Genomic DNA, 15513 nt, shown 5'->3' on the forward strand with positions numbered 1-15513 from the left:
GCGTTGGACCGAGAAACAGACAGACCGGGATAGAGTGAGAGTCAGAGACAGGGAAAAAAAAAAAAAAAGAGGGAGAGAATTAAAGAAACCACAACAGAAGCCCAAAGCCCACTAAGTCCCCCTCTCCTTATGATGGTGGGGTGTGGTGTTGGGGATCTGGCACAACTTCCTACAATACAGCCCCTCTCTAAACATCTCATATATACACCCAGTCAGAGACAAAGTCACAGCTAACCACATCACAACGTTTGTGCATGTGTGTGTGTTTGCTTCTCTGTGTGTGTGTGTGTGTGTGTGTGGTTAGCTCAGCTGCTCCCAGGCTCACAGAAAGCATACGCTGCCTGAGCGTGTCAGAGCTGTCTCTTGATCTCATCTGTCTTTTTATTGCCTAATCCCTGTCTTTCTCCTCGTTCCTCCCCTTCCTCCTTACAGCATATACCTCTCTATCTGGCCTTCATCTTCTCTCTTCACCCCTCTCAATCTTTTTCCTTAAGGTTTTTTTGAATGTAACCTTAGTTGCTCCGGCAACATATGATCATTTCCATTCATGCCAATAAAAGGTTGTCCCTTTTCCTATATACCCTCCCACACATCTGTCTCCCTCTCTGGGTTTGATATCAGCCGAGCGCATTGAACCCTTTCAAAGCGTTCCCGTTTGCCATAGATGAGTTTCAGATAGTAGCCAACCCACCATATGGGTCATTCATGCACTATCCCAATGGGTTGAGAGTGAGACGATGGTTTGCTCATGAATGTTTCATTCTGGTTTACATAACAGTGGCTCAGCTCTTCTTTGGTAGCGCACGCTGAATGTATGATTACAAAATGCTGTCTGTTCCACTCGCCCTCGTCCTACTCCGTCACTCTCTCGTACGGTTTCTGTCTCTTTAAATTTGCTTCTCCTTTGCTTTCCGTCTCGTTTTATGAAAATAACATCAACCAATCGAGACATATCACCATCACACTGCACCCCCCACGCCCCCCACTCTCATTTTTTTCAATTTCAACCTGCCTTATTGGCATGACATGTAACATTTGTGTTGCTAAAGCATTAACGGAAAGGAAATAGTAGATAAAGGTAAGAGAAAGACAGTGGGCATTACAAAATATGATTATGGTAAAAAAATGATAATGATCTGTATGCACAAAATAAGTAACTAGAGTCACTAAAAATGTATATATCTGTTTCAAAGTAAACATAGTGATATATGATAAATGTAAACATTCCCAACTGGCTAAAATTGGATTAAATATGTGAGAAGTGATGTGTAATGTGATGTGTTGTGAATGCTGTGTGGATGGTTGAAAGCAGATTGGATTATATTTGCATAGTGTATTTATATTTTCTTTTTTGCAAACATTAGATATTTACAAAAGCCATATTGAGCATTACGAAAATTAGTTAGCTAGGATGTTAGTGAGCGCTAGTTGCCAGATCTCGCGAGAGTGTGTTGCTGAGACAGAGAAAGGTCTCAAACAAAGTTAACTGTCTCCTGATCTGTCTGTCTGAAAAATAACCATTTTAGTGTCAGAGTGTACGGGAGATATGTGGCTTGTGAAAAATGGGGCCAGTATTTTACTTTGGTGAGTATGGGGCGAAAGAAACACTCTGTGTTCACGTTCACTTCTCCCATTGGAGTTAATAGACTCAGGAGGACATGCTGCTAGTCTCCCAAAGGGGCGGGGCAGTGACACAGATACAGGAAACTGACTCTCAGTGTGCCGTCTCCTTTCTGAACCATCTCTGGTGGTGCCATACAAATATTTTCTAATTGGTAAATAGACACAGTACAGCTGAGGTTGATGGGAATGTCATTAGTTTTGCAGGTATTTGTTCAAAAATGAGTAGTAATATAAGTATTGGACAAATTAAGATTTTGACTTGATGATGGCACAAGGTAAAAATCAGGGGATCACTAAAGTTATTCCAAATTATCCTATTTATCAAGGCACTTCATTAGAAGACAAGAATATCAACCTCATGGTGGTGCAAGAGGAAAAGTTGGGTCTAAACATGTTGCCAATAACAAAAAAAATGCTCGATTCTCACCAAAAAACAATCACTTCATCCTTGACTCATGGCCTAACTTTCAAACCAACTTCATTTAAATCCAAATTTAAAAAATATAACCTCCATGGCAGAGGTAATAAAGACGCCTTATCTACATTATGTTCAATTGCTGTGTTTAGGTTTTCTAGTTTCCATTCATATATCTATTCTCTATGCCAGCTTATAGTAGAGATCTCTACTGTGTGTAGCGGTAAGACAGCTAAGTGCAGGTTCATAGATGATTTGTCTTGCCTCGAGGCAGCAGGAGACAAACTGAGAGTTTCTGCCCTGCCATACTTCTGTGTTCCCCCAACAGAAAAAGAAGCTTTTCATTTTCTGGCAAGGTCACAAAGCGTGGAGTAACTTTTTCACAACTTTGGTCATATTTTATTCGTATAGTTTTTGGAATAGGAAACACTATCTATGAGTTTTCTTTCTCCATTCTGTTATATTGTGGCATAAGTAGAACTTTCAGACTGCTGTTTCAACTTTTCTACTCCTGCTCTTGTGTTATTGGTTTCTGCAGCCTTACATTTATGTATGTATGAGGGGAGGCTTCATGTTGCTATTAGCAAATGAGCTTTTATGTTTTCGCCTACAATTACTGAAGTCAATATCAATTTTGTCCTCCTTGAGGGCTGTAGCTCCGTCGTGTGAGCGTGTCCGATATTCAGACATTTAATAAACATCTCAATCAACTCGCTGAGTTCAAACTTTCCTGCCTCTAAGGGTTGGATTTATGTACATGAAAGAGCAGCTCAAATTTCATTCAATTTGCGCACAGAATCTGTCTGTAATTAGCGTCTGATTCACTAAGGCAGCAGATAATTACACAATCAGTGACTGGTGCTGCCTTCGAGGCGCAGCCTGAGAGGGAGCAGGATCAACTCTTCGTCAGTATCGTCTCCAGCTCCATTTCTCATAAATGCGAGAAACAGAAGTTTTTTAGAAACGTTTCCGGAGGATATGTGTCATAAGTCAGATAAAGGGGTTAATATCTCTTCATAAACATCCTTGACAGACATGAATCAAAACTGTCCCTTATTGTAAAGGCACTATGGATGGGACAGTATGTCTGCTTTAATTGTATTTGTACTGACTCCATCAGTTGTGGTCCAACACCAGCTCCAAAAAGCTGCCATTACTTTTTAGCTGCGGTGCTAAGTAAGGACACCGCCATGTATGAGTCAGGTCCTCTTCGCCATTGAGCCGAGTCCCTCTCACCACCCATAAACGTGAAAATAGTTAATGTGTTTCCATGCTGGTTTGAATGCCTATTTCAAGATCAGTCGTGGTCCAACCTCAGTTCCTTCTCCTTAATACGAAGCCACCACCACTGTGTGTGAGAGTCAGGTCCTTTTAGCCATTTATAGTGTTGAGCAGACAGTCACTCCTAAATGTCTGCGTATGTCTCCACCCTTTGGCATTTATATATTCAGCAGGGGCTCTGAACCTCTCTTTGACCTGCCACTGAATATAGCTGGGCTCTAATCATGACACTGAGACCCATATGATCAAAGTAATAATAATCACCTCCTTTATTCTCTCATGCTATGCCATCTCACATCTCACTCTTGTCTCTTTATCTCTCACTTCGTTAGTGTCTCTGACTTTGACTCTCTGTCTAGGTGTCTGCAGCGGTGATAACCGTGTATGAGTCAGGCCTTCTGGTATGTTTTGTTGAGATTTTCTCTCACTCTCTGTCAGGTCCTCTCGGCCATTTAGTAGACTGTGAAGCTGACAGACGATGCCCATGAATGATGAATGATGACTGGAGGTCTGTCTTGTGCCAACAGAGTGCATAATACAGCATAGATACAGCATAGATTCCAGCCCTCCGCACACGGTGCAGCTACTGTATCATATCACTGGCAGATCTGCTCTGGGCAGAAAAGTGCGACCACTTAAAGTGGAAATCCACCGAAAACATAAACAAGCATTCAGGCGTGTTTTCCCTTCATAGAATACTAAATGAAGCAGCTTTAGAAAGAGTTGGTTGGCGAGCCCTCAAATACACTGTAAAATTAAAGCAGATGAACTCTGGATAATGTTTTGGGTGTAATTATGTCTGGATCAGTGGGCAACTCAAGCTATAAAAAGTGAAGCAAATGCAGAAGTACCTTAACCTTGCATTCTTTCTAACAGCCAGCAGGGGGCGAATCCTCTGGTTGCAAAAAGAAGTCCGATTGTATAGAAGTCTATGAGAAAATGAGCCTACTTCTCACTTGATTTATTACCTCAGTAAACATTGTAAACATGATTTTATGGTATCAATCACTAATTTCAAGTCTTCTTCAATACAGCATGATGTTCATTTAGTAAAGTATGGTCCCATTTAGAGTCAAATAGACCATAAAGCAGGGGATGCTTTAGGTCGTGGCTACCTTGTGATTGACAGGTCGCTACCACGGCGTTGTCCGGTCTGGGAGTTCTCTGCGTTTTCGTCTTACAACTTTAACCCTTTCACAGTCTGTTTTCAGTTCATGAAGTAAATTTTTAACATTTTGGTTGCCTAAAAATGTCTTACTCAGCATTCGGTTGCACTCAGCTCCACCCTCTTGTGTCACTCCTGGTTGCAAAACACCATGATGGCGATGACCAAAATGCCAAACACAAGGCTTCAAAACAGCAGTCCACTAACCAATGGGTGACATCACAGTGACTATGTGTCCCTTCTTTTATACAGTCTATGGTCAGGAGTGGGCATCTTGTAATTTCTAATAATAAGAATGATAGACTCATTTTATATCTCATATCTTATTTTATGGTAGATTTCTCAATTAATCTTGTTGACTTAAAAGATTAAAAAAGTACTTATTACTTAGTACTAATTTTACCCCTAAGATCAGTCCACAGTACATAAAGCACCAGGCTATAAGGGATTTTGACCCCTACTTCACCGGCTGAACATTATGTGCATAACTTCTCCATCCGTCATCGCACTATTTTCAATATAGATTATGAATAACTTTTTTATGATGCCTTTAGAAGGACATTTTTGACCTTTCAAAGAAGACGTGGGAGTGGATCTGTTCCTGTGTACAGTAGGTCTGTGTATGTTTTGTTGAGTGGGTGGCAACAGACACGAATACAGCATATAGACATGTCTGCGTCTCGGTGTGTATCTGATTGTGTGGGCTGCTATACCCAGGGTGCACAGACATGTTTCTGTGCCTGTGTCTGCATGCATGCATGTACTGTAGATGTCTGTGTTCCAGTATAGAAGCATTTGCAGTTATGCCAGTGTGTCTGTGTGTGTGTCTGTCTGTGTGTTCCTACTGTAGTATGTAGGTCACCAATATATTCCTGATGAGGTCTAGTCCTCTGGAGAACTCTACAGATATGAGGGCCTAAATTAGACACTATTATCTATGTGTGTGTGTGTGTGTAACCGTGAGAGCGAGCGAACTAGACGCCATTATCAGACAAGAGCCTCACGGGCATGCGTTTTCAATTTTGTGCACACGCATGCTTTTACATGTAAAGAGCAGTATCATGAGTGTGTTTGTCCCGTAGGTGTTAAATTGCATGCTATTTCCAACATAATGTATTTGTGTATGTGTATGTGTGTGTGTCGAAATGACACACTGGTATCATTCTGACAGGCTGCCTGTTACCACTGACCTGGGACTGTAAACCTCAACCCTCAGTTTTAACGACTGTTGGCTCAGAAAAGACTGTCCATATTGCTGCTACCGAGCCAAACTGCTAATAAGCCTCAAGCACCACTCCAAGAAAACTAGGTGGCCGTTGGCACAGCACTGGCCGTGTGTTAAGGTGTTACCAAATGCGGGAAACGCATATATAACATCCATAAGGGCTGTTTGTAGCAGGAGGGATGGAAAAAGAGGATTTCATAATGTGTAAAATGTACTAAATTCAGAAGTCAGGGTGGCTGAATGTTTTAACAGACATGTTTTTTGGACCGTGCCAATCAAACACTCAAATGATTCCATACATAGCTTCTTTTATTAAGCACTTTTGTGTGACTAAAGAACCAACGGCAATGATAATGAGTAGGGGTGGGAATCACCAGAAGCCCCACTATACGATATTATCACAATACTTAAGTCACCATACGATCGTATTGCTATTTTAAACAGTTTGCAATATGCTGAGTATTGCAATATATTGCGATTTATTACCTTTTTTCAACTGCAAATTATGCAGTTCGTCAACATCTGTTTTATCTAATAAGACACAGTTTTCACTCTGTTCATCTCAGAGTTTTCATTCACATATCTTGAGGTCAGAGGTCAAGGGAACCCTTTAAAAATGTCCAAGCCAGTTTTTCCTCGCCAAAATGTAGCATAACTTTGGAGCGTTATTTAGCATTCTTCCCAACGAGCTAATATGACATGGTTGTTACCAATCGATTCTTTAAGTTTTTAGTTTCATATGTTACCAGTTTCTTCACTCTAGATTTAAGACTGAGCCTGCTACAACCTCTGAAAGTAAGAATAACTGTTAAGAGCTTAATAGTTTATATAATAAAAGATCAATACTGACATCCGTGTATCGATACAATATTGACGCGCAAAATATTGCGATATGCTGTATCAAGTTTTTTCTCCACTCCTAATAATGAGGTTTCTTAGCATACAGAATCTTCTGTCACTTCCTCAATAAAAATGTGGCTTTTTTGCTGATCTAGGACAGTTTGCTGAAACACTACATGTAATTCCCTTTCATTTCTGGATGTCTACATTTCCAGTCGGCCTACTGTCCTCCGTAAGTCACAGGGACAATACCACATGCAGTCGATCTGTCAAACCAATTCTGAATTTTGCCGGGGCTGAGCCCAAAAAGTTACATTGAACCTGCGAGAGATGAATGGGGAGTGAGAATGTCTACCTTTGAAAAGCTTCACGCTTTGACCAAATCATATGCTGTCACTCCTAAGCTTTAGAAGGCCTGCACTTTTCATCAAAGCTCTTGATGGCTACCTTTCACAGTACTGTCGAATACACCCTCAAAAGCTCCCCCCCACCTCTTCCTTTCCTCCCTTCCCCTCCCAAATCTCTTTCTTCTTCCCTCCAATGTCGACTACCCCTCTTCCCTGCCTCTCCTTCCCCCTCCCTCAATCCTTCCATTCCCCTTGTCCTTAATCCCTCCATCCCCTCCCTCCTCAATCAAACCCTCAAATCCCTCCAGGTTTTTTTTTTTTCCTCTTTTTCTGTGCATGTGTGACTTCAGTACTGTCAAGGTAGATGAAACAAGAGGAATTCAGATTCATCACAGTCATAACCTGCCTCGATAATAATCCACCACTATCCTTCCCATGTGGCGGTAGGCCCATGTTACTGGCCTTTTTGGGATTTATTTGCATATTTGTTTCCCCTTTGTTTCTTTTGATGAATTATTTACCGCCGAATGAAATGACAGCAGAGATCACTGGTGATTGCTGTCGCGGGTGGATGGGTGCCTTTCTCCTCTTTGTAATTATTCCCTTTTTTCCTGATTTTCAATCAAGTTTTTCCACTCATGTTCCCCCGGTGACGAGAGACGAGAAGCCGAAAAAAAACACATACATTTTAGCATTTCTAGTGGAACCTTTTCCACTGTCTAGCGGGAACGCAGCTTCCTTTGTTGTTGTAATGATTACAGAGTAGGAAACAGCAGGGAAAAAAAAGAGAGAAGGGAGAGAGAGTAGAGATCAAATGGAAATACACTGTAAACACTAATGTGCTGGGAGGGCCACACAGGACAAATGAGTGAAACCTCACATACTGTACGCACAACCTGCTCTTCATCATCTGACCAATCAAGAGACTTGATTAGCATAAGATAAACTACTACTAATAATTGAACGGTGCAGTTTGTGAGTCAAGTTTGACCACAAAGTCAAAATGAGCCTCCAGGAGCTTGGACCGCGTACATATTTGCACACAAAACAATGTCTTTAAGAGTTGTAATCACAGTGAGATGTGTCCACAATAAGTGCCGTGATTGTAAGCCTCAGAAACTGTATTCAGTGTGTACCAGGGTACACACACAAATACACACCCAACACACACTGCCACCATGTCCCTGTATTGCCCTATCCAGGAATAACAATGCATAATTCATGTCCCGAAGTCTCGTCTGCAGACAAAAGTCAGCGTTTGCATTTATTATTTATTGAAAACAGCTCACATGATGAATCCTTTAACAAACAGAGCTTCCAGTAAGAGTACCTATTTCTTCTCCGCTCGCTGTTTGTGTTTTGGCATAGATTTAAGTGGGCTCATTAGCGGAGATGAGGATGTGAGGAGAGGAGAGGGATGGCAGGGGAGAGAGAGAGTGTGAGAAAGAGGGAGTGAGAGAAGAAATGAGGCCAAAGGATAAAGGAATCATTTTTGTAAAGGTATGAATTAATGAGAGGCTTGTGCATCGCGAGCTAATTAATTTAACAATGATGTGCTTTAGGGACTAACTTATAACTTTTAGGACTTCATCTCATTTATAGAGTAAAAGTTTACTATTGCTACCCAATGGGCATTTGGAGTTACTTAACTGCATTGCAAAACCTGGAGGTGTCCATTAGAGGCCCTACGATGCGATATTATCACGATACGTAAGTCACGATTTGAGCTTATTGCCGTTTTTAACATTTTGCAATATGCTGAGTATTGCGATATATTACCTTTTTTTCAACTGCAAATGATGCAGTTTGTCAATATCTGTTTTATCTAATAAGACACAGTTTTCAGTTTGTTCAACTCAGAGATTTCATTCACATATCTTGAGGTCAGACTTCAAGGGACCTCTTTGAAAATGGCCATGCCAGTATTTCCTTGCCAAAATTTAGCGTAACTTTGGAGTGTTATTTAGTGTTCTAGTCCAGACAAGACATGGTGGTACCAATCGATTCATTTTCTTTTTCTTTTCTAGTTTAATATGATACCAGTATCTTCACTCTAGCTTGAAGACTGAGTCCGTTACAACCTCTGAAAGACAGAATAGCGGCCGGATTGTTAAGAGGTTAATAGTTTTTATTACATGGCTTAGTTGAATGTTTGATTCTGATTGGTCAATCACTACGTTCTACGGTCTGTTATCACCTTATAGCAGACTGTTGCTATGTATAACAGACCGTTGCTATGCTCGCAGTTCTGATGTCGGACTCCGGCGGACCGTTTGTGTGTCAAATTATTGATTTCTTAAGTACGTAGCCGTGTCATTGTTGTGAAATTAACCCTTACCCCAAACCCGAAAAATATCACGATACTATGCTGCATCGATTTTTTCCCCCATCCCTAGTGTTAATGTATAATAATCAAATCTTATGCTTGATGCTACTACTGCACTCTGAACTGCCTTAAAAATACAGTGGGAATTGGTACAAGAAAAGTCCCTAGCACACACACAGACACACATACACACACTGTCACAGTTACACTTGTTGTGCGACAGTTTGCCTTGAGGATGGGGAGGCAATTTATCGTGGTGTGAAAAGAGCATTTGCCATCCTATGCTAATGCAGTCATCACTTATTCCAGAGTACTTGCATTTTTTTTTCTTCTTCTACTCCGCCCCTTTACCATCCATCAATCATCCAAGGCATGAGGTATTATCTTTGAGGAACATTTTATATTCAGTCTCCCCCTTAGATGGGCGGACGCACACTCATACACACACGCAGTCATTTTTGTTAAATCAAAAATCTGGTCTAGCAAAGGTTGAATAATTGATGTGTTATGTTAAAAAAGGAATGAAATAATCATACCCTGTTGGATGTTGGAGGAACATCAAACCCAGAGTTGGAGCTTGGCAGACTGGGCTGAGCAGGGTAGGGGCCTTATGTATTTGGGACGGCTGCCCTGTGAAATAATAATGAATAGCAAAGAGTTAGAGGATTAGGAGATTTTTGTTCTGCACTGTACCTGACACTTTGTGCGTGCCCACCCGTGCTTTTTACAGCATGACCAGGGTAACATGTATCTTGCATTAATACAGCAGGATTTTCCTGAAAATGGTTTGGTTTGGTGGGCCGGGAAACATTCCAGCAGGCCTGCAAAAATGGATAAATGGCTGCAGTAGAAAATTGCACATGGCTTCCAAGAAGTGCTGATCTAATGGGAAGATATTGGTGCCACTCCACAAGCACTGCACCTCAGAGGTGGCAAGCAAATGGGACTTTGGTAACAGCAAATTGTTCCATTTTGAAATAAAAAACTCAGTCAATTTTTGTCAATGTTAGTGATGTTGACATAAATGTAAAGTTTGGAACAGCTGTTAGTATAATAAAATGACAATAGTCCAATTTAATGAAAAGTGTGAAGTGAAGAAGTGAATTTAATCCTTATGAGAATTCACTTTTTTTCCCTTAAGAGTTGAATAATAACATTTTTGTACTTATTATCTGCAGACACAAAAACATCTTTATCCCTGCAGACTCATGAGTATGCATAGTGTTCAGCTCTGAACACACATCCTTGACTTGGCGGACTGGTTTATAATAAACTATCAACACTCATCTTTACTGTGCCATAAGCTCATGGTGGTGATGAAATGGAATAATATCTGCTTGTTTGCAACTGTAGACTAGTGGGCCTCGTTTTCATGGCAATAAAAGTCAGCCATGAATATATACATACTGTACATCTCTTAGATGCACGCTCACATACACACACACACACACACAAACCACTATGCATCATTGCTTCAAATGAAGATAAACTGTTTTTATGTTTAGGACCACCTTTTAAGATCGTCCCCATTTGGGATGCAACAACAGAGCATGATGAATACATTCATTCCAGGCTCCAGTGAGAGCTGTGCAGCCGTGCATCTCTGACCGATACCTTTTCATGATTGTATGAAGGCCGTAGACAGTATAGATTTTCCCCTATACAGCAGCAGAGGGATATAAATGTTTATTATTATTACTGTTTCAGTTTCCCATTCGCCATCTGCGTTTTTTTTTTTTTTTTTTGCCCACCAGTTCCAATTTGCGTTTAACGAATGATCTCAGGGAATGAGATGCGATGGGGTCAAGAGGTGCATTTGCTCTCTTTTTCACTGCGGGGGTTGGAATTAGGATTTTATAGATACTTAGGGGTACTGTGCATACAAATAAAGGATACCGTGTGACCAACATGATGAGTTGTTGGAGAGAGGGTGAGGAGGGACAAAAAAAAGTGTCCTGTAAAGGGGAAACAAGGCTGATTTGGAGTCAGAAGTAGAGAAGCTTATTTAGGAAAATGAGCCAAGGGGACACAATGTGAAATAACTCATCTCAAAATGAGATATTGTCAGCATGCATCAAGCTTGACTAAACTCAGAGCACATGTGTAAACCTCTGGATGGATGGGTAAGGTTTAGAAAACTTTCAAATGGTGGCATATCCTCTTTGGTCCTTCCTTTTTGCTTTATCCATTAAAAGTCTCCCCTCCATCCCGTATCCTGAGCCCTCTGACTTGAAATAGTGTTCGATTCGGGGGCTTATTTTATTAATTCACTGTTTCCTCCGTTACAGGCCTCCTTCTGCATAGTCCACATTGCGAGAAGACCACCTCACAGGGATTTTCCCCTTCACCAGGTAACCACAAAGGAAAGAAAAGAAGCACATTATCCACATGTACAACATACCCCCCCAACACACACACACACACACACACACAAGCTTTCTGTGCCATACAATGCTGACCACCAGCACAGCAAGAAACACACGCACGCACACACACACACAACATATTATCTTTATGAGGTGTTATACACCAGTGACCACCAACACAGGGTCTCAGTGTTCTCTAATCCACACTCAGGCTGAATAGGCCGCTCCATGCAATGGAGGGATTACACTGTCGGATTAATGGGACTTTTAATTTGAGTCATTGTGAGTGCCCTTGATAACAAGAATAGGTGTAGGAAAGAACACCACTGGCTCTATATGATATTGTTAAATGTGTTACAACTGTACATTTCATCTACTGCATTACATACAAAGACACAGACACAGACACAGACACACACACACACTTTGTATGTGTCTGACAGACTGAAAATGAGCACACAGAAGGTTCAGAAGACTGTGAAACCTAATACTATTACTATAAAAACTACTGCAGCTATTAGCACAGCCACCACCACATCATCAGGTAGTATTACTTCCACTACAACATTTATAACTTTTGTTACTATTGCTACTTTACGGCTTTACGAAAGTGTTGTCATGTAAAGTAATTGATCAGTCATACTTGTTGGCAGCTATAGTTAACTGTACTACACTGAGGCTGGGTCAGTGTTATGAGCTGTACTGAAACACAAAATAATAATAATAAATTTAAGTAGAAAGTTGCTTTCTTACTCGCCAAGATAAAACTGAATTTGACTACCATCTTTATGTTTGTGAAAGAGAGAAAGAAAGAGAAGAGGCCAATAGTCAGGCAGAAAGAGAGAGAGAGAGAGAGAGAGAGAGAGAGAGAGAGAGATTGGCCCAAAGAACTTTAGCAGCAGAGTGAAGAAAGCTTGATGAATGGATGGATGACTGGATACAGGGAGGGAGTGGAAAAGAGAGCTCTTTAGTGTTTACCATTCCTGAAGGCAACAATAGAAGCATGTATTTAAGTATAACCATGGGTAAACAAAGGCAGGCTTAAAGAATAGCATTGCATTTTTTTCTTTAAGTCATGCTCTTCTCCTTCTCATCTCTTCCTTTTTCGTTGTGCATTCTGCCAGAAACCTGATAGATGTTCTGATTACAGAAGAATTGTTTGTTAATTAAATCAAGTTGGATTCATTATATTTTTGCACAAGGTCAGTGTGGTGCATTATGATTTCATCATCTCCCTGGGAAAGATGATACAACAACCAAACCCTAAAATCTCAGCGGTTGTTGAGCCATTTTACTTATTAAAACCACACCGTTGAATTTGTCCTTCAAAACTGGCTTTTCTGAAACTAACTGGTTGGAATTTTAATCATTCCCTTTCCTTTAAAATGAAAATAGAACACTCAGCAGATTTCCCAAACAACAGAGTGAAGGCTGAACATTGATCATTTTACCCCTCTGTATGTTACGCAAAGGCTGAGGAATTATTTGAATTCCATCACCGATATAAATTGACAAGACCTGTATCACTGTGAGGAATTTACTTTCTTGGGAAGTTTCATTCTAAACAAGACACCTGCTGAGTTGCTGCTTCAAAGGCGCACTTGTGAATAACAACTTCCACCAATGCAATTATTGCGCAACACAAACAAACATAAGAAATGAAAACCGAGGTAAAAATAAGGTAAATATAACAGATTTAGGCTTTCGAATACTTGTTTTCCCTTTTTTTGACACCCCACTGACTTGTAAGGCCTCCATTATTTATTTAGTTTAGTTTTTTTTGTATTATGCCTTGTTGACGGCTATACCAGCCTCACAGAAAGCAATTACTATCAGCCCAATGAAAGAGCTATTTACATATTTTTATTCAGGTCTCTTTGAATAAGCTGTATGCGCCATGCTACGCTGATATTATTATCATACAAGCTATTACTACACTGAGGCAGGGATAAGTGTCACATATAACAGACAGTGCTGGACAAGAGAGAAATGTCTTTATATAGGAACAATACCAGACAGTGGACATTTGATTAGTATTGCATATCCGTAGTCAGTTAAAGGGGACACTTTAAACTCACATTTTCAGTGCTTGTGCACATACCTTTGGGTATCTGGAGTGCCTACCAACCCACAAACTGTGAAATAAGACGACCCAGTCAGTTTTTTGTGAGCTGCCTAGATCAGAAAACACGTTATTTAACAAGCCATTCAGATTTGGCTCCCCTTCCTATGTCACATGCTTATTAGAAAATACCGCCCACGGTTTGAGAACTACCTTTGCAAAGGTGCACCATATTTTTCTCCCAAGCCAATCAGAGCAGACTGGGCTTTTTCTGGAAAAGGGTTTAAAGAGACAGGCGCTAAAACAGAGTGTTTCAGACAGAGGGGGAATACAGGTTTTTTTAACATTAAAGGGATAGTTTGGGTGTTTTGAAGTGGTATGAGGTAGTCAGTGTATTACCTACAACAGATGATGGTAGGCACGCCCCCAGTTTGGAGAAACAAACAGAAGTACCAACACCACAGCAAAGCAATGTACTGCTGTGGACGCGGCCAGCAGCAAAACATATTTTAGCCAACTAAAAGATAGGCTTACCTAAAAAATTCTGAACTGAAAAGTAAAAGTTATCTATGCTCTCTTCAAAGCAAATCAGACTCCGTTGATAAAAAACAGTATAGTTTTAGTGTCAGTTCGGTTTCCCCGTTGGAAAATATAACGTACACTTAAACGGATATCAATTTTTTTTTTTTAGATGAGCCTTTCTTTTAGGTGGCTAAAATACGTTTTGCTGCCGGCTCCGTCCACAGCAGTACGTTAATTCGCTCCTGTGTCTGTACTCCTGTCTGTTTCTCCAAATTGGGGGCGTGCCGACCGCGTGTTGAACTATCCCTTTAAAGCATGTAAACATGCTCTAGTAAAATCCAAGTATAAACCTGAAAATGAGCATGATATGTCCCCTTTAATACCAGACCGATATTGTAATGCAACACAATCAAAGTTAAATCTGCCCCTTTCATTTTTTTTTTAAGCTGTAGGCTATATTTATATTCCTGACCTTGTTCTCATGTCAGTGTATGCAGCATATGGTTCAACAAAGCTGAACAAAAGCTCTTGTTTGTAGCCACTGTACATAACATCATCTTTTAATCACATCACACTGCATCCTCTACTTGAACAAACTACAACAAATGGGCTCAGTTAAGGTGCAACTTTGATAAAAAGCAAAATGGACAAATTCATCTTTAGGCAGAATGAAGAAAGAAAAAGAAAATACATTTTGAAGACTGAACATTTCCCAGCTTGACGTCTTTCTAGTCATTCCCTTGCACAAATGATAAACCTGGACATCCTTAGTAAGCAGGTATGTCTTTGCTGGATTGAAAACTATTTTTAGATAAAAAAAAAATAAATTGTGAGTGTCAATATGTACTGTCCTTCTAGACTAAAATAACCCTTTTTTCATGTGGAGGTGTACATTTGAATATAGCTGCTACAATTCTAATATTTTAAGCACGGCATCGGGATGTGCTTCACAATCGGCAAATTGGGACATCCTCGTTGATATGGAGATGCGTTTGGCAGGGGAAATGGCACGCCTCATATATTATGCTAAAAAAATACACATTTGAAAGAAAAGTCTGACGCTGTAAGCAGGAAATTGGGGGTAAATTGGCACATCCACCCAGCTTTACATTAATTTGTGCTCGTGCTATTGTCGGGGCGTTACAGGGTGACAGACAGATGGGTGCGGGCTGACACATGTTTTTGGAGGAGTTTAAAATTCAAACGCTCCTCATGTGTGAATACAGACACCTGGGGTAATCAACGAGCTGTGTGTATGTGCGGTGTTAGTGGCGTGCAACGCTGTATTTACCCATAAGCCTCTCTGTCCCTGCCTGTCTTGCTGTCAGGGTCTCTCCTTTG

The 15513-nt window shown here is 40.6% G+C and overlaps 1 long non-coding RNA gene across 2 annotated transcripts in view; it reads left to right on the forward strand.

Annotated features, from left to right (window-relative positions):
* LOC119497365 overlaps positions 1-15513 on the forward strand; it is a 120246-nt gene that overhangs the window by 80978 nt on the left and 23755 nt on the right. For both annotated transcript variants that reach the window (XR_005208906.1, XR_005208907.1), the window contains exon 5: positions 11511-11573. This is a non-coding gene — a long non-coding RNA (uncharacterized LOC119497365). The remainder of the gene's footprint in view (positions 1-11510; positions 11574-15513) is intronic.

The sequence above is a fragment of the Sebastes umbrosus genome, chromosome 11 (assembly GCF_015220745.1).
Source record: "Sebastes umbrosus isolate fSebUmb1 chromosome 11, fSebUmb1.pri, whole genome shotgun sequence".
NCBI lineage: Eukaryota > Metazoa > Chordata > Actinopteri > Perciformes > Sebastidae > Sebastes > Sebastes umbrosus.